This window comes from Pinus tabuliformis, chromosome 9, assembly GCF_031772625.1.
Source record: "Pinus tabuliformis cultivar Carrire ecotype Pingquan chromosome 9, CPIR1, whole genome shotgun sequence".
NCBI classification, from domain to species: Eukaryota; Viridiplantae; Streptophyta; class Pinopsida; order Pinales; family Pinaceae; genus Pinus; species Pinus tabuliformis.
The window spans coordinates 771616687-771639419 of NC_142307.1; the positions used below are offsets into that span (position 1 = coordinate 771616687).

Genomic DNA, 22733 nt, shown 5'->3' on the forward strand with positions numbered 1-22733 from the left:
TTGAGCACCCTGTCAACATGTTGAACATGATCCTTCCAAGACTTGTTGTAGATTAGTATATCATCAAACCTTGAAATGTGGAAGGTGCATTAGTAAGGCCAAAAGGCATGACCAAAAATTCATAATGACCTTCATGAGTTCTGAATGTTGTTTTCATAATGTCTTTAGTCTTCATTCTAATTTTATGATATCTTGAACAAAGATCCAACCTGGTGAAGTAAATTTCTCCATGTAATTCATCCAACAATTCACCAATGACAGGAATGGGAAATTTATCTTTAATAGTGAGCTTGTTGAGATCCTTATAATCTGGACACATACGCCATGATCCATCCTTCTTGTGCAACAATAATACTGGAGCATAGAAACAACTTTGACTAGGTTGAATTATACTAGCCTCTAGCATTTCTGCAACAATATGTTCAATTTCACTCTTTTGGGCGTAAGGATATCTGTAAAGCCTGATGTTTGGAGGAACACTTCTTGGAATCAAGTGAATAGCATGATCATGATAATGAATAGGTGGGAGGCCTTTGGGAGTCTCAAACACCTTGGAATGATTATACAAGACTTTTTGGAGATCTGGAGAAATAGATGATTTCGATGTTTGAACCTCTAGTGAGCATAATTGTGAAATTACACCTCGTTGTTCTTTCTTCATAAGATTTTTCATGCCATTAGATTTGATTATATTTCCTAGTTTCCTTGCGATACCCCTTAATTCAACTTCCTTTCCTTATGTTAGGGCCTAGATTTGTCTCAGGCTGAAAAGACAAGGTTCTAGGTCCGCATCAAACCACACTCAGCCTCGTAGCTAGCCCTACGAGGACAAGAGAGGGCTCTCTCCGGGTCAATCTCGGCAAAAGGTAATCGATGAGGCTCGAGATGACTAAATTTGCAACTGATCTTAGGCTAGGTATTAAATGTAGGGATTTGATTTGGTTTTTGAGGGTTTTTGTTGAAAAATGGGAAAGGCAAATTTGGGCTCGGGGATGAGGCACAATTTCTGCAGAGGTCTGATTGGGGCAAGGAAGGAAATCACTTTGATGCTTTAAAGCAGGTGAGATGGGTAGATCTGACAGGTGAGGAGCTAAGGAGAGCAAGAGAGAGTCAAGGATTCTCCTTAAACTGAAGAAAACATGAAAATTTAAACAAATTCAAAGGCAGAGCATAGTAGTTATGGATTCTACCTTAATCACTGATTTGTTCAAATTCAGGAGAAGAAGCATGAAAATGATACACATGACACTAGATAAACTTACAATTAATCAGAGAAGCACACCATAAAAACATAAAGCCTCATGGATCCCAAACAGTGCTACAAAACCCTGGTCTTTCCTTTGCCAAAAATGCAGAGATACAATGCACAATAGAGTGCCAAACTTTTCCCAAGAGTCCAACCCTGAAAATGACTTAGAAATTACATAATATAGGCAAGCCAACCTCTTCCCTTGCCTCTAGGGGTTGAGTTCATCCTTCTAGGAGTTGTTTCAACCAATTCTAAACAAAGCGCTAAAATCTAGGCAGTCAAAACAACTTGCCTCTATAAGGTAGGAAACTGACTCATTCATTAAATTTTCACTCTTTGGTGAATGAATATTATAGAACAAGTAACTAAGTGTCAAAATTACATCATGTTCACTCAATTACATCAAGATAAGTCAAAAATTACATCACAAAGCAAAACTAGTCAAACTGGCCGAATTTTTGAGTTGGAAGATGAAAAATTGGGCAAAAAACCTCTGTGCGCCGTACCAATTTCTATATGCGCCGCGCTACTTTGGTGCTGATTTTGAGGCACTTTCTGAAGTCAAAATTGAGCCCAAGTGTACTTGTTGGAAAGCCCTGCCTGTCTACTTTCCAACCCAAGTGGAATTTCTGAATTTGGTGCCCATTTGCCCCTCCAAAACCTCAATCTCCCAAGACCGCTTCCTATGTGTGAAATTAGGGGTAGAGAGGTCATTTTTAGGGTGTTTTTGACCTCCTAGGGACCCAAAACTTACCCAAACTTCTTGTCCATGCATCAACAGGCATGATTTTTCATGCTGAATCCAATAATGCAAACCATTTGTGATTTGGAGCTCCCAAAATTTGTCATGTGTACTGTGCTTGGACTGCCCTTTGATGATGGTATGAAACTAGGTGTTGTTGTGAGATCTGCCACCAAGGGGAACAATGCAAAAAGGGAGTTTTAGGAAGGGGAATAATATGATGGGGTTAGGGGTTATGGGGGGGAATTTTGTTTAGGAACATGTAGGAGGGTTTGGGGATTTTATAGGGTAGGGTTTAGGAGTTTTGGGATTTGAGTGCAATGTTGGATTGATGAGCTTGATGGGGGGGGGTAGGAAATGAGGAAACAAAAGGGAAATGGGGAAAGGGGAGAGTCCTTGGCGACCAATCAATAAGTCAAGACCCCACAGCAAATTTCCTTTGAATGTATTTTAAAGGGAGGATTTAGATTTTGTTTCAAATGCTACCACCCATAAACCACTCACACTTATCACCAAATTCAAAGCAACAACAAGAATGAGGGCCTACCTAGTGAATTCATGCAAGGTATGGGCGAATTGGTGAAATTCCAAGCAAGTTTCGGGCTTGAGGCTATATGCACCGCACTCAAAACCCAGTGCGCCGCACTCTTTATATGCGTCGCGCCCATTATAAATTACATTGGGTGAAAACTCCCAGTGCACCACACGCTCCATGTGCATCGCACCACCTGCTATATACGCCGCGCCGCCTCCAAGTCACACAATCAGCCTCTTCCACTCACTGTTTTACTCTTGCACTTTCGAAACACAATTTCTCACTTGGATTATGAAAGACACTTATTGCAAAGGGATAAATAGTTTTGAAATATCTTGACAAGAGATGGTTTAAAGTTTTACTTCTTCCTTCATAATGTTTTTTACTATGGCACTTTGACATTTAATGAAACTATATCTTTTGGCTTTCTCATTGATTTTCTAGACTCAAAATGATGAAATTGGTTGATTTTTTGTAGGGATATAGGCGTTGATGTTTGGAAAAGGAGACCAAGGCTGTGCCTGGAGAATCAAGAACTGGAAATTTTGAAAAATTATTACAAAAAACAAAATGTCAACTTATCTTCAAAACAGAGTTTTGAAGAGAAGTCATAATCCATCCATATGATGATAAGAATCTCTTGAGATAACAACTTATCAAGGACCTCCCTCTCGCCTGCTGGCTTTATTAGACTTTGTTGAAGACCAAATTGACTGACCCTAGACCTAATGACTAAAATGACTGTTAAGACCTAAAAACTGCAACAGGACTGCAAATGACTCTTAAAATTCGATTTTGATGGACAGACCTAAGCCAGCAGTGCAAAACATGAGGGGGATGAATGACAAAAGCCCTTCCGTCAGATTTATGGCATGCTCCTAACGAAATGCAACTGATCGAGCGGGATGGGAACACCTAAACATGAAATGAAAAAAGAGTTTTGATCTCTGACGGAGGGATGACCAGACCGACTCTGGCATTGGCTCCTATGGGGATGGTAGCTCCTTGGAGGTGCCAAGAATGGCAGATCTTTGGGAGAGCAGACAGTGCCTTCATCCATTGGGCAATGGAATCCATTATTTCGGCAAACGACACAAGACTTTGACTCATTTATTTGACTGAAATCTATCTCAAGCCAACACAAACTAACTCTCACTCAACTAAAAACTGACTCGATACTTAAACACAACCGACAAACTGGAAAATATGCTCAAAATGGAGCTTATTCATCAAACCCTACTCTAACAGTTTCATTCATCACCTGATCAAGTGAAATGAAACAACCAATGTAACCAAGTAAGTATTCTGTCTACTGTTTGAATTCTTCACAAGTGCTCGCTTATGAACAACAAGAGAGAACTACTGAAAGGCAACTCCCATGACAACTTGGAAACAGATCCGTTGAATGCTATGGATTCTCTATCCGCCTCCAAAAACACTGCATAAGGATCTTGAAATTCATGCACACTGGGACTTAGCTCATCCAATGGATTACTTCTCTTCTCTTCATACCATGAATGAAAACTTTGATATGAGCTTTGTAACGAGACTCCTGCTGAAAATGACAAAGAAACTAGCTGCCGGGTCAAGTTTATATCAGTACACGTTTCAGGCTCACATGTAGTCAATGGAGAAGGACTTTGACTACAAACCTCATCCAAAATATCAGCTAGTGGATCATGTAAAACTTGAAAAGTCTGCTGCAACCCATTTTCTATTGGTTCCAATGTGGTTACATGATTGCCTACATGTTGCTCATTCTTTACCGAAGATGTACTATGCAATTTTCCCTTCAAAAACTGAAATTATTCGAAACAAAATGGTATGGAATCATCTTGCATCATCTGAGCATATGTTCTAGCTTCCAATTCTTTATTTGCAACTTGACAAGCAATGGTTTTCGGGGACTGCAAAGCTGAATATGAGAAGTCTTGAACAAGGTTTTCATTGCCCTCAAGATGGTCCAAATCAGGACTTTTTGACAGCTGATTTCTGATTGCATGAATGTTGTCTCTGATGAACTGAAACGAAGCAAAACAAAAAGGCAAAGATCCTTCACTTACTTCAAAATTTTCTGCACTTTCCTCGTCATTGTCATAGCTGATATGCATCGGCTGAACATTGTATTCGAGCTGTTGTAAGTGAACTTCCTCCTCCCACAAACTAGCTGTTGATTTGTCTGCAAGATTAGCTTCTTTTTGGAGAACATAATCATCATCATACTGATCAAACTGAGGAAAATCATCAATATAAAATGTTGGCATTATGATGCATGTGTTGAACTTGATGGCAACCCTCTCATAGAAGAATATCTCACTTATGTATAACTGGGTGAATCTTCAGAAGAGATATCATGGCAACCCTCTCATAGAAGAATATCTCACTTATGTATAACTGGATGAATCTTCAGAAGAGATATCAGATGTGACTGATGGAGGACAGCTCAAAGGAATCAGATGATAGTTCTAAGTGTGACAAATTAGCTTTGCCATCAAGTCCAAAGGGGGAGATTGTTGGCATTATGAGATAAGTGTTGTCCTTGATGGCAAACCTCACTGATGACAAATCATAGTACAGAAGGTCAGCAGCAAGGAATTGATGATCAGACTATAAGAAGAAGAGAAAGTTCATACACGCAGGTTCGTTAATCCCAAGTCGCGTGTACACGCAGGTTGGCTTCAGCAAAAGCGCGTGTATGTGGAAAAGTACCTTTGGTCCATGGCGGTTAGTCCTTGGAAGTTGTGCCTATGGTTTCGGACCATTGTGTCTCGACGGGCGTGTCGATCCCTAGTTTTGAAGTTGATGGTATTGTGTTACTATGGTTTTGGCTCTTGGTATTGAGCAAGGCCTAAGGCTATATAAGGAGAAGGAAATCATTAGGCAAGTGCATCTGAAATGTCTTGAATATCTGATGAAGCATTAGATCCAGTATGCAGGTTATGGGTTGATGATGCATTGCTTGATCTGAGCTAAGGAGAGATCTCATCGGTTGATGGAGAGCAAGATCTAAGGAGAGATCGAGATCAAATGGTTTGAAATGAACTATCTTTATGATGCTTATTCTATATCTACATACTGACGCATGTATTGTTCTGTAAGTGTTATGAGTATGATTGATGTCTGGTACAGCTGCAAGTTATGAGAAATTATTTTTAGATCTGTACGCGGGTTGTCTTTGGCAAAAGCGCGTATACACGCGGTTTTGATTCATCAAAGTAGCGTATACATTGTAAAGCTTGATTTTTGAAGTTGCAGATGGATCTGATGGTTATTACAGAGTTCTGTGTCTGCTCTGTGTTCTGGTGACTGTTGTTAACATGGTTTCAGTGATTCAGGGTTTAATGATTGTTTTGAGCTTCAATGATAGTTATGGGTCCAGTATGAAAATTGGATGAAATGTGGCCTTTCAGATTATGTGTTGTGCTTCAGTGTATCCAGTCTGAAAATTGATGAAACGTGGTACCTGGAGGAGAGAAGATTGTAGGCAAGCACCTACGTACTAGTATCTAAGCTAGTACAAAAGCTAAGGGAGATCTTTGGAGCATTGTAGCAGGTAGCAGCCTGTGTACTAGTAAATGGATCGGCTAGTACAAAAGCAAAGGGGGTTGTAGCTCCCGTACTGGTATAAGACTGCACCAGTACAAATATTGTAAAAGAATTTTCTTATTAAGAAGAAGATTGAGATGACTTGCAGCAGGTGGTTTTCACCCACATTGGGTTTCCACCTTATATCTTTGTGTTCATGTGTGTGGCTTTTGTGTGATGATCTGTTCTGTTATACTGCACCTGTTTACTGTTAATATGGTTAATAATGTTCTGATGCATTTACTGAAGATAAGCTAACTGAATCATAAGATTTCTGGATATACGCTAGTTGCTTTAGACACAGCAGCGTGTACACGCGAGTTCACTTAACTGAAGTAGCGTATATGTTTTTGAGCATTGAAAAAGTTTTATTGATCTGATAATACTGATTCACCCCCCCCTCTCAGTATTATTTCCAACAATTGGTATCAGAGCCGGTCCTTTGGTAGAAGCTTGATCGCTTGAAGGAGATCCGTGGAACAATGGGAAAGAAGCTTAAGAAGAAAGCTCATAAGAAGAAGAAGACATCTCAGAAGGACTATGACAGTGGGAGAGTCGATTGGGGATTAGGTATAAGAAGTTCTTCAGATTCAGAATCAGATTCAGAATCATTATCAGGTATGAATGTGTTATCCTCTGATGTTCCTGCTATATTTCCTTGTGAAAGTGATGGAAGTGATAGTGAAACTACTGAACATGCTTTTATGGGTGAGCAAGAAAAGTATCAAATAGAGGCAGTATTTAGAAGGCTTACAGACAAAGTTAAAGATCAACAAGATCTATTGAACAAAAGGGAATGTGCTTTCAAAGAAGAAGTTACCAAACTAAAGGCCCAACTAGAAGAAGGAAACAAGGTAAGAAAGCTACTCAAGGACAAGGAAGACCAATGTCAAAAATTGCAGCATGAAGTGACATCATTAAGAAAAGAAGTCAACGAAAGAAGCACAACCATCAAGAAACTCAAAGATAGATCCAGCTACTATGAAAATCTTGAAGCTACAATCCTCTCACTAAAAGGAGATCTTGAAGAATCAAAGAAGCAGAATACAGATCTACTCCAAGCTATTGCAAAACAAGAAAATGAAGCCACCAGCTTAAAATCTCAACTAGAATGTGCCTTCCGAGTTCGTCAAATGCAGCAGGATCTGAATGAAGAACAAGAAAAGGAGATTCTCAAACTAAGGGAACAAATGGAAGAAGGAAGGAAAGATGAAGAAGATTTGAAAAAGCAATCTCTTGAAAAGGAAGAACAGCTTCAGGTTGAGGTAAATATCTTGAAAGGTAAACTAGAAGAAAAGGATAAGCTTTTACGATTTCAAGATAGTTCTAAAGTCTTAGATGATATTCTTAGTAGTCAAAGGTCTCCTGCTATCAAGACTGGTCTTGGTTTTCATGAATCTGTTGAAGGTGAATCTAGTTCACAAGGTGAGGCAAGGAACTCTAAAGAGAAATCTAAAATGATCAACAAGGAGATGAAAGGTCAATCCCATCAACAATCAAGGAAAGAGACTCCTCAAAGAAGATCTTTTACTCCTCCTATGAATAATGTTGAATGTTATGTATGTCATAATCTTGGACATATTGCAGCTAGATATGGAAGAAGAAGGGTTCAAGACCATCATGTAGAAAGATCATCACATTCAAGGTACTTTAATGGATATTGCTTTTCTTGCAATATGTTTGGTCACAAAGCTGCTGATTGCTACAGGAGGAACATGAAACATGTTAGATGTTATGCATGTAACAAGCTTGGACATATAGCAAAGGAATGCAGGAACAAAGGATGGACATCACACCAAAAGAAGAAAACCTCATCACACTTGAAGATATGGAGGAAGAAGGAAGTACAGTCGGCACAATGTATTGAGACACAGCACAGCACAGACATATCAGACTCAGGGGGAGCTGAAAGTGTAAAACATCAGTGTCCTGAATCTCATACGCAAGTTCCTTAAAGGGAAGTCGCGTATATACGCGAGTTAGACACTGCAAAGTCGCGTATATGTCAGTCTGAGGAAAAGCAGTGGGGACAGGATCAGAAAAAGGATCTGATATGATTCAGTCTATTATTTTCTCTATTGGTTACAGTCTGCTGAGGATGTGTGGAAATGTTTTGTTACTTGTATGATGTCTAGAAGTGTTTTTGATCCTAACTTGAGGATGATGATGTTTTTGATGCTTATTGCTGATATATGCATGATCAGATCTAACAGATGGCACTGGTTGAGGGGGAGCATATGCCTTTAGTAATTCATTGTTGGCATTATGGTTAATAATCCTTGGTGATGATTCTTATATGGCTAAATGATATATCTTGCTATGATGTGGTTGTGAGTTGTCTATGATAAACTCTCATATGATTCTTGAAGATACATAGAAGATGTTCAGATCAGATTTATGGTTGATTCTTTGATGATGCATGTATGGTGCTTACATGGTGATCTTCATAAGAACAAGGAGAAGTACAAAGCTTGAATACACATCTTCCTCACTTGATGATGAGTCACTTATATACTGCTGTTGTCATATGCATAAAGATCATACAGTTATGATGCAGGCACTCATGTGGATAAGGATTGTTGCTGTTGATGATATCAAGAAGTTTTGTCAAATGAGCTTGAGCTCAAGATACATAGTGCTGACACATGGATGACTACTCAAAGTTGCTTTATTGGAGACATGGTGATGAGTTCTTATCTATATGATGATAGGTTGATACTTACATATGATGATTGATGCATATGTTCCCAAGAAATGATACTTGGATCTTGTAGATCTTGACGTTGATGTAATGGCTATGGTGGTTTCACATGTAATGTGAATGATTTCATGATGATGTTTAAAAGGAGGAGTTGACATCTATGTTCAGACATACCTTGCTGCAGGACATTTACAGGTTGTTGATATGGAAATTTGTGTATGCGTGCTGTTTAAAGGATATTCGCGTGCATACGCCATTTTACAAGAGGATAGTCGCGTATATGGTATACGCGTGTTGCGTAAGGGATATCCGCGTATATACGCTTGTTTATGTGTATACAGACGCGTATATGGAGTTTTGAAGAAAATCAGCAGGGACAGATGTTGGTTGCAGAAAGTCTGATATGGGTCTGACAGAGATCATCTGGCACAGGTTCAGGGGGAGCAGATAATCTTCCAATGATGCATTGTTGGCATTATCTTAAAGTTTTTGGTTCTGGTTCACTTTTGTTGTTGGTTTCAGATGGAACAAAGGCGAAAGGAGAACAGAAGGATCTCTTGGTTTTTGATCTGAATGGTGATTATCAGATGCTGCTAGTGACTTTCATAAGTCTTGGTCTAGTTCTTACGTCTCTATGTCATATATCTCTTTTGTGATATCTCTTTCATGGTGTCAAGGTCATGTAACGGCCTATTTTGGTTTCCCCACTATGCCTGGGATGATTGATGCAATGTGTTTGGTTGTCATATGTAAATTTTTGATGTATCCCCACTTGGTTGGGTGGATGAGTCATTTTCTTGTTTATCCTCACTTAGTTGAGAGATGGATGTATGTATGAGTCCTAAGTGATAGGAAGGTCTTTTATGATGTATAGAGTCATGTTCTTCTTGAAGAACATCTTTTGTAGAACTTGCTTACAGTCAGGGAGAGCATGATCAGCACACTTCAGCAAGAACAGAGATTCAGCATGTACTCAGAGGGAGCATGGATAGATTGGTACACCTTGGCATATACAAAGGGGGAGACTATTCAGAGATTTCAGCAGGTACTCAGGGGGAGTATGGACAGTGGAATGATTCAGCAAAGGAAGAGAATATCTTGGTCCACCCTTTGCCCTTGATGTCAAAGGGGGAGAGTGATTTGGTGTTGTTGCCATCAAGTCCAAAGGGGGAGATTGTTGGCATTATGATGCATGTGTTGAACTTGATGGCAACCCTCTCATAGAAGAATATCTCACTTATGTATAACTGGGTGAATCTTCAGAAGAGATATCATGGCAACCCTCTCATAGAAGAATATCTCACTTATGTATAACTGGATGAATCTTCAGAAGAGATATCAGATGTGACTGATGGAGGACAGCTCAAAGGAATCAGATGATAGTTCTAAGTGTGACAAATTAGCTTTGCCATCAAGTCCAAAGGGGGAGATTGTTGGCATTATGAGATGAGTGTTGTCCTTGATGGCAAACCTCACTGATGACAAATCATAGTACAGAAGGTCAGCAGCAAGGAATTGATGATCAGACTATAAGAAGAAGAGAAAGTTCATACACGCAGGTTCGTTAATCCCAAGTCGCGTGTACACGCAGGTTGGCTTCAGCAAAAGCGCGTGTATGTGGAAAAGTACCTTTGGTCCATGGCGGTTAGTCCTTGGAAGTTGTGCCTATGGTTTCGGACCATTGTGTCTCGACGGGCGTGTCGATCCCTAGTTTTGAAGTTGATGGTATTGTGTTACTATGGTTTTGGCTCTTGGTATTGAGCAAGGCCTAAGGCTATATAAGGAGAAGGAAATCATTAGGCAAGTGCATCTGAAATGTCTTGAATATCTGATGAAGCATTAGATCCAGTATGCAGGTTATGGGTTGATGATGCATTGCTTGATCTGAGCTAAGGAGAGATCTCATCGGTTGATGGAGAGCAAGATCTAAGGAGAGATCGGGATCAAATGGTTTGAAATGAACTATCTTTATGATGCTTATTCTAGATCTACATACTGACGCATGTATTGTTCTGTAAGTGTTATGAGTATGATTGATGTCTGGTACAGCTGCAAGTTATGAGAAATTATTTTTAGATCTGTACGCGGGTTGTCTTTGGCAAAAGCGCGTATACACGCGGTTTTGATTCATCAAAGTAGCGTATACATTGTAAAGCTTGATTTTTGAAGTTGCAGATGGATCTGATGGTTATTACAGAGTTCTGTGTCTGCTCTGTGTTCTGGTGACTGTTGTTAACAGGGTTTCAGTGATTCAGGGTTTAATGATTGTTTTGAGCTTCAATGATAGTTATGGGTCCAGTATGAAAATTGGATGAAATGTGGCCTTTCAGATTATGTGTTGTGCTTCAGTGTATCCAGTCTGAAAATTGATGAAACGTGGTACCTGGAGGAGAGAAGATTGTAGGCAAGCACCTACGTACTAGTATCTAAGCTAGTACAAAAGCTAAGGGAGATCTTTGGAGCATTGTAGCAGGTAGCAGCCTATGTACTAGTAAATGGATCGGCTAGTACAAAAGCAAAGGGGGTTGTAGCTCCCGTACTGGTATAAGACTGCACCAGTACAAATATTGTAAAAGAATTTTCTTATTAAGAAGAAGATTGAGATGACTTGCAGCAGGTGGTTTTCACCCACATTGGGTTTCCACCTTATATCTTTGTGTTCATGTGTGTGGCTTTTGTGTGATGATCTGTTCTGTTATACTGCACCTGTTTACTGTTAATATGGTTAATAATGTTCTGATGCATTTACTGAAGATAAGCTAACTGAATCATAAGATTTCTGGATATACGCTAGTTGCTTTAGACACAGCAGCGTGTACACGCGGGTTCACTTAACTGAAGTAGCGTATATGTTTTTGAGCATTGAAAAAGTTTTATTGATCTGATAATACTGATTCACCCCCCCCCCTCTCAGTATTATTTCCAACATAAAACACATCATCAAGCATACATGTCATATCAATAGTTCTCTCTTCTCCAAGATGATCTACAAAACAATCATTATCAGATCTATGACAAATAGGATAAGAAACAAAATGTTTTGGAGTGGCCATTTGTTCTTCTTCAATCAACAAGCGATGGACTTGAACACTATTCTCATTCCTTGTGTTGATCTTGTCCATCATCTTTTACACTGCACTTACCAAATGTCAATCTTCACCTCTAAAGATGTTGATTCCTCTGGATCTATGTTTTTCATCTCTTCTTCCTTCAACCTTGCCTTTCAGATCAACAAGTGAGCCTCTACATTTACTGCACTGTTTTGCATCTCTTCAAGTGTTGCGACATTCCTTTCTCTCAGATGAAACTCCATTTCTGGATCAAAGGCACCCAGATAGTGCAAGAGAGCAGATCTAGGAGGAGGTCTTATATCAACCGGCATTGAATAATAAATTTGATTAAATCTGGCTGAAAATTGTTGTACTGTCTCCCCTGGCAATCTTTTCAGCTGGTTATACTCTTCTATAATCAAGAAAAGGTTATGTCCAATCATCCACCTGTCGAGAAAAACCTTGACGAACTGCTGGAAATTTGAGATGCCCGCATCAGGTAGGGTTTTGAACCAACTCTTGACTTTTCCTTGCAAAGAAAGAGCAAAAAGCCTAATACTGACATCTTCTTCATCAACCTCAAAAAGGTCTAGAAAATACTCAACATTCTACACATGTTGCTCAGCGTTGACATTCTTACTTTCACGATCAAACCTCAGCAAGTATAGACCAATGTTTTTGGCAAAAGCATGAAGAACAGAAGGTAAAACAAGAGGTTTATACCTATCCGGGACTATAAAAGGTGTAGGAGTATATACAAGAGCTACAAGATCAGTTTTGTTTTCTTTAGGTTCATCACTCTGAAGAGGGTCAACACAAGATTCAGAAGAAGGGTCTTGATCAAGCTCAAAGGCATGCAAATCTTTGGTATTTACCATCTTCAAAGGGAAAGAATCAACTGCAGGTCGAGGATCTCTTCTCAGATACAATATACTTTGCAAAGCCTTCTTGAAATTCTCGAGAAAAGAGAAGAAATAATTTATAACAAAGAACAAAATGCCTTGGATGAAATTCCAACTTGAACACCTGGTCTGTCCATATTGTCCTTTCATGTTTTTGCTGGTCAGGTTCATCCTCCAATGGAGTCCTTGTATCTGATCTTGAAACTGATTTGGAATCGCCAGGTGAATGATTTTAGCCTTTCCAGTGTCTGATCGTTGTCCACCATCAACAATCAGATCTGAACTTGATAAATGTACCGGCGTAACTAACAAGTTAGATGTCACGTTTACAAGCTAGACTAGAGATTGACTTAAGCAGCGTTTATCTACTTCCGCTAATGCAAAGCAAAAGCATTTCGAAGACTACATGGCATAAATTCAGGCTCCGTCTATAGCTATAAAACAAATGACATCAACAAGCAAACCATTTTGATCCCCAGTGGAGTCGCCACTATGTTAGGGCCTAGATTTGTCTCAGGTTGAAAAGACAAGGTTCTAGGTCCACATCAAACCACGCTCAGCCTTGTAGCTAGCCCTACGAGGACAGGAGAGGGCTCTCTCCAGGTCAATCTCGGCAAAAGGTAATCAATGAGGCTCGAGATGAATAATTTGCAACTAATCTTAGGCTAGGTATTAAGTGCAGGGATTTGATTTGGTTTTTGAGGGTTTTTGTTGAAAAAATGGGAAAGGCAAATTTGGGCTCGGGGATGAGGCACAGTTTCTGCAGAGGTCTGATTGGGTCAAGGAAGGTAATCACTTTGATGCTTTAAAGAATGTGATATGGGTATATCTAACAAGTGAGGAGCTAAGGAGAGAAAGAGAGAGTCAAGGATTCTCCTTAAACTGAAGAAAACATGAAAATTTAAGCAAATCCAAAGCCAGAGCATAGTAGTTATGGATTCTACCTTAATCACTGATTTGTTCAAATTCAGAAGAAGAAGCATGAAAATGATACACATGACACTAGATAAACTTACAATTACTCAGAGAAGCACACCATCAAAACATAAAGCCACATGGATCCCAAACAGTGCTGCAAAACCCTGGTCTTTCCGTTGCCAAAAATGCAGAGATACAATGCACAATAGAGTGCCAAACTTTTCCCAAGAGTCCAACCCTGAAAATGACTTAGAAATTACATAATATAGGCAATCCAACCTCTTCCCTTGACTCTAGGGGTCGAGCTCATCCCTCTAGGAGCTGTTTCAACCAATTCTAAACAAAGCACTAAAATCTAGGTAGTCAAAACAACTTGCCTCTATAAGGTAGGAAACTGATTCATTCATTGAATTTTCACTCTTTGGTGAATGAATCTTCTAGAACAAGTAACTAAGTGTCAAAATTACATCATGTTCACTCAATTACATCAAGATAAGTCAAAAATTACATCACAAAGCAAAACTAGTCAAACTGGCCGAATTTCTGAGCTGGAAGATGAAAAATTGGGCAAAAAACCTCTGTGCGCCGTGCTAATTTCTATATGCGCCACGCTACTTTGGTGCTGATTTTGAGGCACTTGTTGAAGTCCAAATTGAGCCCAAGTGTACTTGTTGGAAAGCCCTGCCTGTCTAGTTTCCAACCTAAGTGGAATTTCTGAATTTGGTGCCCATTTGCCCCTCCAAAACCTCAATCTCCCAAGACTACTTCCTGTGTGTGAAATTAGGGGCGGAGAGGTCATTTTTAGGGTGTTTTTGACCTCTTGGGGACTCAAAACTTACCCAAAATTATTGTCCATGCATCAGCAGGCATGATTTTTCATGCTGAATCCAATAATGCAAACCATTTGTGATTTGGAGCTCCCAATCCTAAGCGTCGCACCAGTGGCGCGGCACACAGGGAGAAAAAACTTCTGTTGTGCCCAAAATTTTTCATGTGTACTGTGCTTGTACTGCCCTTTGATGATGGTATGAAACTAGGTGTTTTTGTGAGATCTGCCACCAAGGGGAACAATGCAAAAAGGGAGTGTTAGGAAGGGGAATAATATGATGGGGATAGGGGTTATGGGGGGGAATTTTGTTTAGGAACATGTAGGAGGGTTTGGGGATTTTATAGGGTAGGGTTTAGGAGTTTTGGGATTTGAGTGCAATGTTGGATTGATGAGCTTGATGGGGGGGGGGGGGTAGGAAATGAGGAAACAAAAGGGAAATGGGGAAGGGGATAGTCCTTGGCGACCAATCAATAAGTCAAGACCCCACAGCAAATTTTCTTTGAATGTATTTTAAAGGGAGGATTTAGATTTTGTTTCAAATGCTACCACCCATAAACCACTCACACTTATCACCAAATTCAAAGCAACAGCAAGAATGAGGGCCTACCTGGCGAATTCATGCAAGGTATGGGCGAATTGGTGAAATTCCAAGCAAGTTCTGGGCTTAAGGCTATATGCGCCATGCTCAAGACCCAGTGCGCCACGCTCTTTATATGTGTCGCGCTCGTTATAAATTACACTGGGTGAAAAATCCTAGTGCGCCGCGCGCTCTATGTGCATCGCGCCACCTGCTATATGCGCCGTGCCACCTCCAAGTCACACAATCGGCCTCTTCCACTCACTATTTTTCTCTTGCACTTTCGAAACACAATTTCTCCCTTGGATTATGAAAGACACTTGTTGCAAAGGGATAAATAGTTTTGAAATATCTTGACAAGAGATGGTTTAAAGTTTTACTTCTTCCTTCATAATGTTTTTGACTATGGCACTTTGTCATTTAATGAAACTTTGTCTTTTGGCTTTCTCATTGATTTTCTGGACTCAAAATGATGAAATTGGTTGATTTTTTGCAGGGATATAGGCGTTTATGTTTGGCAAAGGAGACCAGGGCTGCGCCTGGAGAATTCAAGAACTGAAAATTTTGAAAAATTATTACAAAAAACGAAATGTCGACTTATCTTCAAAACAGAGTTTTGAAGAGAAGTCATAATCCATCCATATGACGATAAGAATCTCTTGAGATAACAACTTATCAAGGACCTCCCTTTGGCCTGTTGGCTTTATTAGACTTTGTCGAAGACCAAATTGACTGACCCTAGACCTAATGACTAAAATGACTGTTAAGACCTAAAAATTGCAACAGGACTGCAAATGACTCTTAAAAATTGATTTTGATGGACAAACCTGAGCCAGCAGTGCAAAACATGAGGGGGGTGAATGAGAAAAGCCCTTCCATCAGATTTATGGCATGCTCCTAACGAAATGCAACTGATCGAGCGATATGGGAACACCTAAACATGAAATGCAAAAAGAGTTTTGATCTCTAATGGAGGGATGACCAGACCGACTCTAACACCTTCCCAAAAACAATTCAAGAAAAATTCTTGAAAATTGAAAGTTATCGTTCCCAAAGATTGTAACCATTGGACTCCTATTACAACATCAACACCACCAATTGGAATGGAAATCATTGGAATATTCAATACATATTCCTCCATGTTTAGTTTGATATTATGGCACTTTCTAGAGAAATTTATAGTTCCTCCATTTGCAGCCATCACTTGAAACTCTGGTGTTGGATATAGGAAGCAATTCAATTCCTTGGCTATCTTACAAAGAATAAAATTATAGGTACTACCTGAATCAGTCAACACTATTACCTTTTTCTTCTTGACATATCCTTCTATCTTAAGAGATTGAGGAGTGGTAATTCCTGCCAATGCATTACAAGATATGGTCTGATTCATTTCTTCTTTCTCTAGGGTTGGTTCCTAGTGTATATGCTCTTTTTATGTTTCTTTTACCTCTTCTTCCTCCTCTTCACAATCTATGTAGAATAATTTCTTCTCGACACACTTATGACGTGCTTATGACCTTTATTGTATTTTATATCACAACTATAACAAATCCCTTTTGCTATTTTTTCCTCCAATTATTGTTGTGTCAACGTTGTATGTTGTGGAATACTAGAAGCAACAACACTTCCATCTTTATAGTTGTGAGTGGTAGACTTCTTTGTTGCCATAATTTTGCTTTCAACTTTTTTTGCCACCATGAATGCCTTCTCCAATGAATCAGGTTCCCAAAGGCGAACCTCATGTTGGATGTTATCTTTTAAAGTCCCTATGAAGACATCAATCCTATGCTCCTCTAGAATATCGGTTACCCTAATATTCAATTTTTGGAATTCTTCAATGTGCTTTGCCATTGAACCCTTTTGTTTGAGATTTATAAACTAGATAAAGAAGGTGTTTCTCTTTGTATCTTCATAATGTGCTATCATTTCTTCTGTGAATATTGACCAGGTGACAAGTGGTTTACGAGAACAAAGCCATCTATACCATACAAACTGATTGGGTTCTAAATATAAATATGCAATGCATACCTTTTGTGAGGGTTGCACATCCTATAGATCAAAATATTGCTCCATTTGTAGTATCCATGTTACCGGATCCTTGCCATCAAACTTCCTCATATCTATACTTGGAATGTGGTGGTTCTTAAACCCCACAATGGAGTCTCTAAAATTGTAATTCATATTCCTTTTTTCCTCATCACGATTTTCATGGATTACCTTGTCACCATCGGGAAGCCTTCCTTGCAACAACTTTGTTAAACCTTCCTTCAAACCTTCCATGTATGATTTTAAACCATTCATGTTTCCTTTTAAACCATCTATGTCACCTTTTAAAACATCCATGTAATCTTTTATTTCTTCTTTTAAACCATCCATGCACCCTTTTAGTTAATATTTGGTTGCTTTTTGTGAGAGCGAAATTTGTTGCACTTGGTCCCATAATTTTGATATATCATGTTGCAATTCTTCCTCTCCATGCATCATAGTATATTTTTGTGAGGGCTTAATGGGTGTGGAATTATTTTTCTTGGGAGGAATTTTAGAACCCATATTGATATATATGCTTCAATATGCCCTTGGAATCACTTCAAACTGATTTTTCAACCCAAAGTTATGAAATTTTAAAAGAAATACACACAAATTTTTTCTTTTAGGAGCTCAAACTTGAAATGGTTGTAACTCTATAATTTCAGATCTCAAATTTCTAAAATTTCTTCTTGTGGTAACCCTATGAGGCTTCTTTCCAACCCCATAAGACTGACCAATATTGGATTCTTCAAGAAATATTTATTCCAAATCTCCCACGATGACCTGATTATGGATTGGTTCCATAGAGTGAAGTTTTACAAGATATCACATGTCACTATTTCAACCTTCAGCCCTGAAATTAATACACACAAGACTATAGTCAGTGAAATTTCACACACTTTTACAAAATTTAAATCCTATGCATGAAAAAAAAATTATGACGATTTTCCCTAGGTCACCTATTTGAGACTGAATTCTAAAACCTGCAAAAACCCTAACTTCCTCGGATCATATCTCATAAACTATAGCGAACCAAGACCTGTAATTTGTACAAGAATTTCATCGAGATGTAAGCTCCACATTGTCAAAATTTTAACTTCTAAATCCTCGTAGAAAAAAAGTTATAGCAGAAATTCCAGTATGAACTGTTTGAAGAAGCAAAACCCTAGAATCCAAAGCCCTGAAACCAAATGTTATGCAACTAGATCACAAAAAGATAGATCAACGAGTTAAAAATTATCCTCTTCGAGGGGGAAACCTACTTTACATTACATAAATGAAAAAATTTTGGATGGTACAAATGACAATACCTCCTTTGTATATATAGGAATCTAAGGGTCACAATATAATCAGGGCCTATATAACAATAATAATATAAGGGCAAAAAAATAACATTATGGGGACTACATGGGCACAACAATAATAATAGGGGTGATACACTAGTATTATAGGTACCTAACAATGACTGCCATGCCAACTACTCAAAAGAGGTCATTCGTATATAAGATGATTGTCATGCATGCTACTCAATTTAGCCACTCCAGAATTCAAGAGAGAAACATCGTCATTGGTGGTGGTTGACATTGGAATTGGCATAATGATCAACCCAATCATTATCATTAAAAAGAGTCAAAGTGTCAACCTATTCCCTTCTAATTCCTTTTGCAGTTGAGGGTTGTACAATTTATCACACTATTCCTTCTAAAATAATCTTATTATACATAATGATATGTTTCCGTCCACTTGTTCAAGTTGGCTTTGTTCCAAAATCACTTATGAAGAGCCAAACCATGGATTTTCACTCATAGTTATTGGTTATTCATACTACTCTCTACCGATACCGATAAAGCTAATGTTTCCTTGTCCCAATGTTATTTCCAAAGACATGTTGCCTCTCGATGTATTCTGTAATTATTATGGGTTTCAATGCTCGAATTGCTTTTGATTAGTATTGATGGATAAGGATCCTTTCATGATCGCGTCTATGCTTATTATGTTACTCTCACCTTCGATTTGGTGAGAAACCCAGCTATGTGTGTGTGTGTGTGTGCCAAGTTATAATCCATTACTGTAAAATTTATACATATATCCTAGCCTACACCCATTTTCCATCCATTACTATAAGATTTATACATATATCCTAGCCTGTGCTCACTTACCATCCATTATTATAAGATTTTTACTTGAGCCAGTAAGTGATTCATGGAAATTGAATAGGGTTGTTCACTACTTTTCCCATTCTTTTTCGTTTTACTCCTTCATGTTTTGCAAGATTCTTATCATGAGTGGGATGAATCTAGTTTATTGGCTCTCAGAGTATCAAATCAAGTTCCTTAGTGCTCTTAGAAGCTTATATAACAACATATCATTTTCAGTTTGTTAAACATTAGAATAATGGTATATTTTATTTTGTACATTTTTATTTTTTCCATTTGTAGAAATTTTAATCCTTAATTTGAGATTTCTTGTCATTAATGTGTATGATTGTGCATGTGTGACTAGATTTGTGGAAATTACTTTCAAGATCCAAATGGTTAGTATTAGAAATGAATTTCAATATGATGTTGAAGGGTCATTTTTAGTTTTGGTCTAAATGAAAGTTGTGTTTTACCTGATCATCCTATTGTTTTCCCTAGGATTTAATGAAAATGTGTCATTTTCTTTGGGAAGCAAGTGTGGATTAGAGCGGGCTTAATATAAATATTATACTTTGCTCTATATGCCAAGAAAAGGATTTTATGTGACAGATAATTAAATAACTTGCACTGTAATGATTTTGAATCGCAGCGCCATTGTTCTACAAGGGCTACTATCATCTGTTCTACCAATATAATCCCAAGTCGGTTGTGTGGGGACTCATCATGTGGGGGCATGCAGTTTCAAGAGATCTGGTAAATTGGGTACACTTGGCTGGTGCAACTATATACCCTGATGAATGGTATGATGCCAATGGAGCCTGGTCTGGATCTGCCACTTTCCTACACAAAGGGGGCCCTCCCGTAATCTTATACACAGGATGCAACAATGCCTCGGAACAAGTTCAAGCCATGGCTGTTCCCAAGGACCCATCGGATCCTTTGTTGCGGGAGTGGAAGAAGATCCCGCAGAATCCCATCATGCTGCCTATTGGCATCAACGCCAGTTCCTTTAGAGATCCAACGATGGCATGGTTGGGATCAGACCAAAGATGGCGAGTCCTGGTGGGCAGCAAAAGGGATAAGAATAAAGTGGGAATGGCATTGCTGTACAGAAGCAAAGATTTCGTTAAATGGGTGAAAGCCAAACATCCGCTGCACTCGGCCAGGCATACTGGAATGTGGGAGTGCCCGGACTTCTACCCGGTGTCCCTCTATGGCAGCCATGGCCTTGACACCTCAACCACGGGTCCCTCTGTGAAGCACGTTCTCAAGAACAGTTTAGACAATACCAAAGTGGACTACTATACAGTGGGCCATTACTTGCCTTAGTTGGACAGATATGTCCCCGACAATGGATCTGTCGAGGGCCCCAATGGTCTTAGGTATGACTACGGTAAATTTTATGCGTCCAAGACCTTTTTTGACGATAACAAGTCCCGTAGGATTCTGTGGGGTTGGATCAACGAATCCGACAGCTTGGCGGATGATCTCAACAAAGGATGGGCTTATATATATATATATATATATATATATATATATATATATATATATATATATATATATATATATATATATAGATATATATATATATATGGATAGATATATATATATATAGATACATATATACATATGTATATATATATATATATATATGTATATATATATATATATATGTATATATGTATATATATATATGTATATATGTATATATATGTAGTATATATATACATATATATACATATGTATATATATATATATATATATATATATATATATATATATATATATATATATATATATATATAATCATATTATCCTTCTTACTTTCTCTAATTCTACTTTCTTTATGATAATACTAGGCCTTATTTCATGTGTAGGTAATTCCTAGGGTTGTGCAGGTTGATTGTATTACTAGAAGAAGCCTCGTTCAGTGGCCAGTGTCAGAGCTTGAATCTTTGCGCGAGCATAATATAAGGAAGGACCACGTTGTTTTGGAAAGAGAATCGGTAATGAAGGTGGAGGGATTCAATTCAGAAGCAACGTGAGTAAATTTTTTAAGGAAAAATAGATATTATTAAGATTACAAGAATGAGATGAATATCATATGTTCAAATAAAAATAAGGAAAATTATATATTATTAAGATTATAATAATGATATGAATAACATATACATATGTGTGATTGCATTGCAGGTGGACGTGGAGGTAGAGTTTGAGTTGGGAGGCGATTATGAAACAGTGGAGGAGTTGGAGGGAATGACAGCTCAAAGCTTGTGCAGTCACAACAATACGAGGGGATTCGGGTTGATGGTGTTGGCATCTGATGATCTCAAAGAGAGGAGCGCTGTCTTCTTCAAGATTTTCAAGGGAAGATTGAATGGAAAAAGGTGGCCTTCTGCCTGGATCAAAGTAGGTATAGTAGGCCTATATTTAATATTAAATTTACTGAAAAATTAAGTGAGAATTTTTATATGGAATTTGAATGAATGTGTGTGTGTGTGTGTGTGTGTGTGTGTGGGTGGGTGGGTGGGATATCAGGTTCATACTACAACTTAGGATGTGGATAAGACGAGTTATGGAGGATTTGTGAGCATGAAGCCCCACCAACGGTCGATGTCGCTTAGAGTATTGGTGAGTAACATAGCCAATGGATCAATATTAAAGTTAACATTAATCGAATTGGACTTGAGGGATTAAAGGTATTCATATATGTGTATTCACGAATGTGTGCATAGGTTGATCACTCAATCATGGAGAGTTTTTCAAAGGGAGGGATAACAATCACTACATCGAGCAGTTATCTGATGATGGCGATTAATGAGAAATCCCATATCTCCGTCTTTAATTATAACAAATCGGCCCTTGTCCTTTGTCACCTCTTCACCTAGCATATGAAAACCACCATCCAAGTATACGAATCCAAGTGATTTATGATGTCGATGGTTCTCTATTAAAACTTGGTGTTCCCATGTTAAAATTTACCCTAGTGTAATTGTTTGGCATGTGATCGTGTGATCACAATTTCTTCATATTATTAAGTTAAGTTGTGTTGCATTAGAATTAGAACATAAGAAAAAAAAAAATTGTGATCACAATTTCCTTATATTATTGAGTTGAGTTGTGTTACATTAGAATTAGAATATGAGAAAAAAAAAATTAGGTTGAATTATAACATCTTCTGCTTGTTGCATATGAAAATTTCCATCCAAGTGAATCATGGTGTGGATGTTTATCTATTGAGATTTTTTGTTTCGATGTTGATTACAATTATGGTTTATGGATCACAATTGTACGATTCTAGTTTATGGATCATAATTTTAATGTGATTGTGCAATAATGACATAGTGATTGTGTTAGTCTTATGTTTTGTAATAATGACGTAGTGGTTGTGCCAATCTTATATTTTGCAATAATGAAATCATTCTCCCCATTAAGTATTATGAATTAGGTAATGCATAAGGGTTTTGTGTGGTAATTTG

The 22733-nt window shown here is 38.3% G+C and overlaps 1 pseudogene; it reads left to right on the forward strand.

The window, feature by feature from the left end:
* The window catches only part of LOC149151000 (beta-fructofuranosidase, cell wall isozyme-like), an 84259-nt pseudogene extending 62117 nt beyond the window's left edge, over positions 1 to 22142 (forward strand).
* The last annotated feature ends 591 nt before the right edge of the window (positions 22143 to 22733 follow it).